The sequence below is a fragment of the Nicotiana sylvestris genome, chromosome 7 (assembly GCF_000393655.2).
Source record: "Nicotiana sylvestris chromosome 7, ASM39365v2, whole genome shotgun sequence".
Taxonomy (NCBI): domain Eukaryota; kingdom Viridiplantae; phylum Streptophyta; class Magnoliopsida; order Solanales; family Solanaceae; genus Nicotiana; species Nicotiana sylvestris.
This window is the reverse complement of record NC_091063.1, coordinates 50,578,534-50,586,999: the sequence shown is the minus strand read 5'-3', so window position 1 is coordinate 50,586,999 and position 8,466 is coordinate 50,578,534. Positions and strand designations below refer to the sequence as shown.

Below are 8,466 nucleotides of genomic sequence, written 5' to 3'. Positions count from 1 at the left end.
GTTTCGGGATGGATTCGGACCGTTTCTAGGCCATTTTTAGCTGGTGGTTTTTGGCTACAGCAGTGTGCTACGCGATCGCGGGGAATTGGCCGCGATCACGGTGAGTAAAATGGGAGAAATTGGCCTGTGATTCGCGATCACGGAAGGCATTTTGCGATCGCGTAGAGGAAAGTTTCTGTTGCACTGACCTAATTTTAGAAGCTTGTATCTTGCAATCTATAAGGAATTTGGAGATGATATAAAAACAAAATTTGTAGCCCTTTTTGTCTAGTTTTCATAAAATCAAACAATTTAGAATTTAGAGTTATGTACAAAAAGTTATGTGTGGTACACTACAGCCTATCCGGGAAGAGTTTGGAAATTACGAAGAAGAAATTTGGGTTGCCCAGGGCTGACTTTGGAAACTTATATCTCATAATCTATAAGAAAATGGGAGATGATCAAAGCATGAAAGTTGTAGTACTTGTAGTCTAGGTTTCAAAAAGTTAAATCATTTGTATTTTGGAATTTTGTACAAAACGTTATGAGCATTATACTAGAGGCTATTTGGAAGAGCTGGGCATTTGTTCTTCGTGATCGCAAAGGGCAAATTTTGGGCTGAGAAATGTTGTGCTTCGTGATCACGAAGCATTTTTCGCGATCGCGAAGAGTAAATACCTGGGCAGAAGCTATATTTCGAGGTTTCGACCATTTTTAACATATTTGGAGCTATGGAGCTCGGATTGAGGTAAGTGTTGTATATCTGAAAGTAATTATACTTCATGATTCTATGGTTATATTCATCATTTATTTCAGATTTAAATGGAAAAAATCAAGATTTTTGCAAACTTTTCAAGAACGAAATATTTAAGATTTGAAAGTCAAGTTGTTATCGGAATTTAATAAAATGGGTATAGTTGAACTCGTATCGGAATGGGTTATCGAATTTTGTGAGTTTTATCGGGTTTCGATATGTGGGCCCTACTACCAACTTTTCAAGCGGAGTTGAGAATTTTTATAAATTGTTAAATTTCAAGCATTGGAGTATATTTTTAATTAATTTGCACGTTGTTTGACTAGTTTCGTATTGAACGGCACCAAGTTGGGGTTTTACAGCGAAATTGTGATCGGAAAGTGGGCTTTAAGACGAGGTAAGTCTCCTTTATAACCTTGTAAGAGGAAATTAACCCCATAGGTGAAATAATTCAATATGTGCTTCTGTTTGTGGGGGGCTACGTACGTACGAAATGACGAGAGTCCGTGCGTAGCTACTATTATGCTTAAGCCCGGGTAATCTAGGACCCAAAAGCATGTTATACTTGCGATATTTGTAATCTTATTGTCAATTTAAATTGCTTAAATCATATCGAACTTGGTAAATAAATTTCTAAAAGGGTAAACTTCATTTTTCTTGACCGTTAAAAGAAGATTGCCATTTCCTTGGATAATTGCTCCTTGATGAATTTTTGATTGACTATTTGATTGTATTTTCCTTTTGTGGAACGGGACGAATGCCTCAGTAGATTAAATAGATGCATCTATGGTTCGTGTTGTTCGACCCCCCGGCAGTGCACAATTTAAATATTATGTTGGATTAGACCGTACGACCTCGGCATGATTTGCGCATGACTTAATTGATTATTTTGGAATTATTGATAATTGATGTGGCCTCCTTGGCCGGAGATATAAATTGTTAAAAGATGAAAATAAATTTGGAAATCTCCTATTAACAAAAGAATTGTTTACCTGCTTCATGTTATTGAGTTTACAGTCGCCTTATAAAATCCATAATTTATCATATTATTGGTATATTATTGTTGGTCATAGTAAGTGTCGGAGTCGACCTCTCATCACTATTTCTTCGAGGTTAGACTGGATACTTACTGGGTACGTGTTGTTTTCGTACTCATACTACACTTGTTGTACATATACATGTATGACTGGTGGTGACCTTGTGGACGCAGCAGCGTGCTTGATACAGGGGACTTAGGCGAGCTGCATTTTATGAGACGATCCGCAGCCAGCAGAGTCTCCTTCAGAGTTCTTGTATTTTCTTTTCTGTCCAAATTTTGTATTCCGTATAGCCATTGTATTTTGTTTTACTACCTAGTAAATGTTCATGCACTTGTGACACCAGATTATGGGATGATTAGAGGATATTCAGTATTGAAATTGGAAAACATCATTATTATTTTGTAAAGTTCATCTTTTACTAGTTAAATTGAAGGAAATTTATGATTTCAAAAATATTAAAAAGAAAATTATCTTAACTGTTTAGTGTTGACTTGCCTGACAATGGTGTACGGCGCGCCATCACGACCTTTAACGGATTTTGGGTCATGACAACCTTGATTAATATGTTAGTATATTTTTGTTAATTATCAGACAATTCTTATAGTATGAGAGTATTTGAATTATAAAGCTCAATGCGGTGTCTATAAATGAAATGAAATTTAGGAAGCTCCACCTATTTTTTTTTAAATTCCAATTTTATTTTAAATGAAGATCAATTTGTTCTGGCACAGTATTTAATATTTAGTTCATAATTGTACTAGGTCGTTATTTTTGTATATTAAATTCTACCTCTGTTATTGCTTTAATTTTATTAATAGCTATTTATATGGCGAAGAATATAAATTTTTAATAATTTTTTATTATTGACGCAATATGCACGTACTCTAAAACTAGTTATTTAAAAATGTGATACTTATGAAAGTTTCCCTAAATGAAATCCATTTAATAAAGTTACCTTCTAGTTTTAAATTCTGCTTCAGAATTGAATATGGCTACCTAAATCGTAGGCCTTTTTAATCAAGCAAATTCAAGTGTTTCTCTAATAGAAACTTGAAGCAAAAGTAAGAAAATACAGAATATATGGAAATCTGCCGCAGTCAGAATTTTATTTCTATCTATAAGAATGGATTTCCTCTTACTACTAGGAAACCTATTAGTTTAAGTTTCTGTAACATTGCTTAAACTCCACGGATGAGAGACCTCTATAAATGCTATCAAACCTAAACTAAGTTTTCCCCTGCCTTCTGCTTATGATCGTTGTTTCTTCTCTTTCAATGGCTTCCCTTACCAACCACTGTTTCTTCCTCATCTTGTTGTTAGTCTTTTTTGCTGCTTCTTCCGCTAAGGCACAGAAAGAATCTTCCCCTTTTTATTCCATTTACAGCTTTGGAGACAGTGACTCTGCTTCTACTTCTGATCATTTAGCCGCTGTGCTTGGTCGGCCTTCTCTATAACATTACACCGAAGAAGGCGTTGAGTTCGAGTCCGGTATTAGTTTCATGACGCCTGGAGCAACAGTCATGAGTCCCTTTTCCTTCATCAAGAATGGCATCCCAGCGCCTCAGCAGTCTCATCACTCGCAGATTTCCGCCTTTATGAAACTCTTCTATAAGGATTGCTTATCTTTTCATGACTGCGGCAGAAACAAGGTTCTTCAAAAAGCTATCATCTATATGGATCAGCCTGGTTTTAATGATTACAAGCACTCTCTTTTGCATACAAAATCTATTTCCGAAGTGTCCAAGCTTGTCCCTGATGTTGTGGAGACAATCAAGAGTTCTATCGAACAACTGATCAAAGATGCAGAGGCCAAACACTTTGTGGTTACTGGAATTATTCCCATGGGTTGCCTTCCTTGTTTTCGAACAATGTTTCCCGAAGACGACAATAGCAGGAAAATTAAATGTCACAAAGGACTAAATTTGTTCGCAACATTGCACAATGATCATCTATGGCAAGCTTTGGAGGAGCTGCGATTGAAGTAACTGTATTGGGAAAAAACTGAGTCTTGAATATTGAAGATGACGTGTCATGACACGTGGATTGGTCAAAAGGTCAAAACGCAATAAATGGTCAAAAGGTCAAAACGCAATAAATAGCCGAGAGGCACGGGCGATAACAGATAGGGGGAAAAGAAAGCAACATAGGTGTGGACCGTTACTAAAATAGGTACGAGTCTCGTACTTATTCGAGTCGTTTAAAGATCAAAGATCAGAAGAAGTTGAAGATACGAATCTGATGACGTAAAAGAGTTTAAATACAGCATTAAATGTCAAATACGTTAGAAAATCTGAATTAAATAGAAATGATTGCGTAACGTTTCTTTTAAATATCATTTATTGCTCATAATTGTCTCATTAAGACAAAGGCATTATATCTTCTCCTAGAATCAACTATAAAAGGGGAAAGACTCAACATCTGTAAGGACACGAAATACGATTGAGATCTTACTGAAATACAAATCTATTTATTGCTTTACCATCATTCTCAAAAATATTTTATTTTCGTCTCCTGATTATCAGTAACCCGAATTTCTTTCTAGCTTTGACCAAAGACTCAGATTTTTGGTTAAACAGTACCCTGAAGTTGAGATCATATATGCAGATTATTACAAGGCGTTTATGGCGGTTCTACGCAATCATGCGTTCTTGGGATTCAAGACTAAGACGTTGATGAAGGTTTGTTGCGGTAGTGCTGGAAGCGGTCCTTTTAATTTTGATCCTCTAAAGCAGTGTGGAGAGAAAGGAGTTGTAGCATGTTCTGATAGGGCTTCGCATATACATTGGGATGGATTTCGACTGACACCGGAGGCTTTGAAGAATATGATTGATACTCTCTTCAGCAAAAAGGGTTTTGTATTTCCTGAGTTCAAGTTCGAACAAGATCTTCATGCAGCTACGGCAAAAGGGCACCGTTCCAAGGTTTATGGACGATTTAGAGATGGTCTAAGGCATTTATTGGAGTTACATGCTAATAACGTCGTGGACTACTGAACTACCAGTATTTGTTTTGCTCTGTCCAATATGAGTCTCTTTTATTTTGCTGATGAGGTTCGAACAAACAAAGAGTTTTGTACTTTAATAGGGTAGGCCATCAAATATTGTTTTGTATGTACAGAGGCTGATACCCTCTTCTTACTGTATGCCTTTCTTGTGTACTAATCAATAAGCAATTCTTTGATTTGTCTCGAATGATGCAGTATAGCTTGTTTTTGTTTTCCTGTATTTAAGTGTGGGTGAACTTGATCGTCCGACTATGTTGTGGATTATCAATGATAAGCTTTAAAGCTTTTGGAGGTTTTTGTGTAGCTACTTTGTAAAATCTGGATGTTGTATTTTTACCTCGTAGAATATACACAAATGTATATATATGTGGATGTTGTGGCCTTAAAGCAGGCTGTTTTTGTATGAGAAATGCACATGGAAATGTTTGACATTAGTGTTTTTGTAAAGTAGCCAACTCAGATGCACATGAAGGACAAAGCTTAATGTTAGGAATAAACCTAGTAAAAATAATATTCACGGTATTAGTGATAAACGCGGACCACTAAGTTATGGTTAAATCAGCAAGAATAAAAATGTAGCAAAAATGACACCAAGATTTTACGTGGAAACCCTTCTAAATAAAGGAAAAACCACGACCAAGAAGAGCAATTGATATCACTATAGCGTGGGTTTTACATTGTGTAGTAACGAGTACGAATACTCCTAAGACCACTACACCCTCAAAAGAAAAAATACTCTTTTGCTTTTTCACCTCATTACAATATCTCTCACACTCTATTTTTCTTCACAGACTATTTTCTTACAGTCTATGGAATACGTTGCTCTCTCTCTCTCTTTTCTCTCTTTGTTGGTGTATAGAAATGAGAGTTAAAGCTCTCCTTTTATAGCCAAAACCTCACTCTCTAAAGCCTACAATATTTGATAATTTGCACACCATTTTCACAATTTCAACAAGGTTGGCTACCAAACCAAACAAAGTCAATAAAATTGGCTACCAAATCATACCAATTCAACAAGATTGGCTACCAAACCAAACTAAGTCAACAAAATTGGCTACCAAATTATTTGAATGAGATCGACACCATATCACTTAACTGATGTATTTAGCTACGTACTTGCAGAGAAATCCAGAGGATTCTCGCTTCCTTTCAATTGCTTCTGTCCATATTTGCTGTGGGGAGTTCATATAGATGGGCTAGAGTCCCATCTACATACGGTAAGTTGGAGTGTGAGAGAGCAACTTTAAGTGTCTGTTTATGTATTTTGCCTAAGTAAAAAGACAGAGCTCCAAACCTCAAGAATATCGCGCTCCCTCTCTTGGGGACGCTGCAGGTCACTATTAGGCGTGCAGCGATATGTCTCTCATTCAAGCGCTTCGAGTACCTTTGTCCCTCCACAACCTTGCAGGCCTGGACCATGATATATGTAAGCATAGAAAATTGATAAGATAATCAGAGAAGACTAGTTTTCAGAGAAACAACATTCATAAAGAAGCAAGTTGCCGAAGCAAGACAAACATATCCAGAAAGTACAATCTGCTACACGCAAACTAGATGAAGGACTACAAACATCTAAACAATGACCAGAACTTAAGAATAAGATTCTTAAAAAGTCAGAAGTTTACCTTTACACGGTCAGCATGAGACATTGCTCTTAAAAAGTTAGAGCTGTCTTACTACTGTCGAAAGGAGAATGCTGCTGACGGATAACTACTTTTTGAAATTGGAACATTTTCTTTGTTCACATACCTTCATACTTTTCGCCTCCAGACAAAAAGATAGTTGCATAATATAAATACCAGCCTGAGTATTGATTCTCTTTGATTTTGTCTCTTTATGTGCCTAGTTTCATTAATTCACCAATATGGATTTGTAAGTCGCCTATATATATGTAAATAATAGTGTACTAGTCCTGTCTAAATTGTTGCATCATATGGCTTTGATAGCGTACGTTGCATCTTATGGCTTTAATTACAGTACTTTCAAGTGCCAACTATATACCTTGCCTTGCCTCAATTCATATGAACAAATCAGAACAAGGTGAGCTAAAGAAGTTACTAAAAAATGGAAACACCAAAGATAAGGAGTACTGAAAATATGCCTACAACTTGATATCAGTTCAACTATAGGACGAGGAAGTGAAAGTAACACCCAAAGTTCGTGTTTATATTGTCGCCTAAATAAAAATTCAAAAAGAAAAAAAAACAAAGCTAAAGAAGGCCAAGGGTATAACTGTAAATAAATATTTTATTTTAAAAGTCATATAGTGTATATTAATTTCTAATACAACAAAACCAAACATCGAAAGAAATAATCCGTACATAACCAATTACTGCATTATTTATTTCTGCATAACTAATCGCTACATTACTAATATGTGCATAACTCTAAAAGAAAAAAATCAATGATGCACTCTTATGATGGGAGGTTATGGTCCGAGTATCTTTAGATCTAAGTCAACCCAACTATTAATGGTCTGAGTATCCATTTTCATGACGATGATCATGAAAATGGATAACTTCTATAAGTACCACTATCCATATTTAGCAACCTTTGGATTGAAGCAGACAGTCAATGCAGTATAAACAATGATTCTATGTCCTAGAAGCAGTTTTTTCCCCCCAGAACATTTCAAATTAGTACCAAACTAAGCTCCTCAGTGCAAGCTCTATTTAGAGAATGCAGATGTGAAAGATCATAATCTAATGATTCAGCATCTTGATATCAAAAATCAAGAGGACCAAGTACCTTTGCAGGTCATGACACTTTGACAAAAATTGTACCAATGACCATTCTTCCGAAACTTATGAGAGGGGATGTTCAGGTTCCATGCACCCTATTGGTCATATTTTTACATCTCTGCTTTTTATGATGCTATATATATGGCTGATCAGCTGGCAGACTGTAGCCTGATTTTTGGACAGAAATGAATAAGCATATATTCAGGTGGGTTGAACCAAAAAAGGTACTACCCCCGGGGGCGAATTTATAGCCCAATATATGGGGCACGTGAACCCATAGTGTCTCCGTCAAACTAGATATTTTATGTACATATTTTCTAGAATAGATCAAATATTGTCTGTTGGCACCCATGCTCCAAAGAGACTAAATGGTATACTTAGTTGAATGTTGAGTTATTTACCTAGCTAGAGGAGTAAGGATTAATTCTCACTTTATATATTTTTTTTCTTCTTTCTTTAGCGGTGCACCGAAGTTATAATTAAAAACCTTAAATCCGCATCAGACTACACCATAGAAAAATACATGTCTATTGCCTGTTGGATAAGAAAGACTTGCATTAATCTACAAATACCGCGGATTCTTGAAGGCTTCTTATGTGATCATAAAGTTCTGGATACTAGCTGCTACCCTTGTTACATCTATAGTCAGAAATTAAGCTTTCACTTCCTTACTTTCCAATTCTTCCCATTGTGGACAAGGAAGGAAAAGTGTGGTCTAGCACAGGGTACAGCTCAAATTAAATCAGAAAGACTAGCTATTAAATTTCACCAGCAGAAAGCTAAATTATTAAATACATTCAAAATAAAATATTATGGATAATCTCAACCGCTAGTTTATTTAGAACCATCTCCTAGAATCTAATTCTTCTCCTTCACTATTTTTTCACATAAGTGTGTTTGGCACGCATTGATCATTGATGCATCATAGGTGATTTTTTTTTTCAAAAA

At 35.9% G+C, this 8,466-nt stretch overlaps 1 long non-coding RNA gene across 1 annotated transcript; it reads left to right on the top strand.

Moving 5' to 3' along the window:
• The first annotated feature begins 2,953 nt into the window (after window positions 1-2,953).
• LOC104229507 (uncharacterized) lies at window positions 2,954-4,961 on the top strand. Its single transcript, XR_011401044.1, has 2 exons — window positions 2,954-3,942; window positions 4,378-4,961. It is a non-coding gene; the product is annotated as an uncharacterized lncRNA (long non-coding RNA).
• Window positions 4,962-8,466: the final 3,505 nt, after the last annotated feature.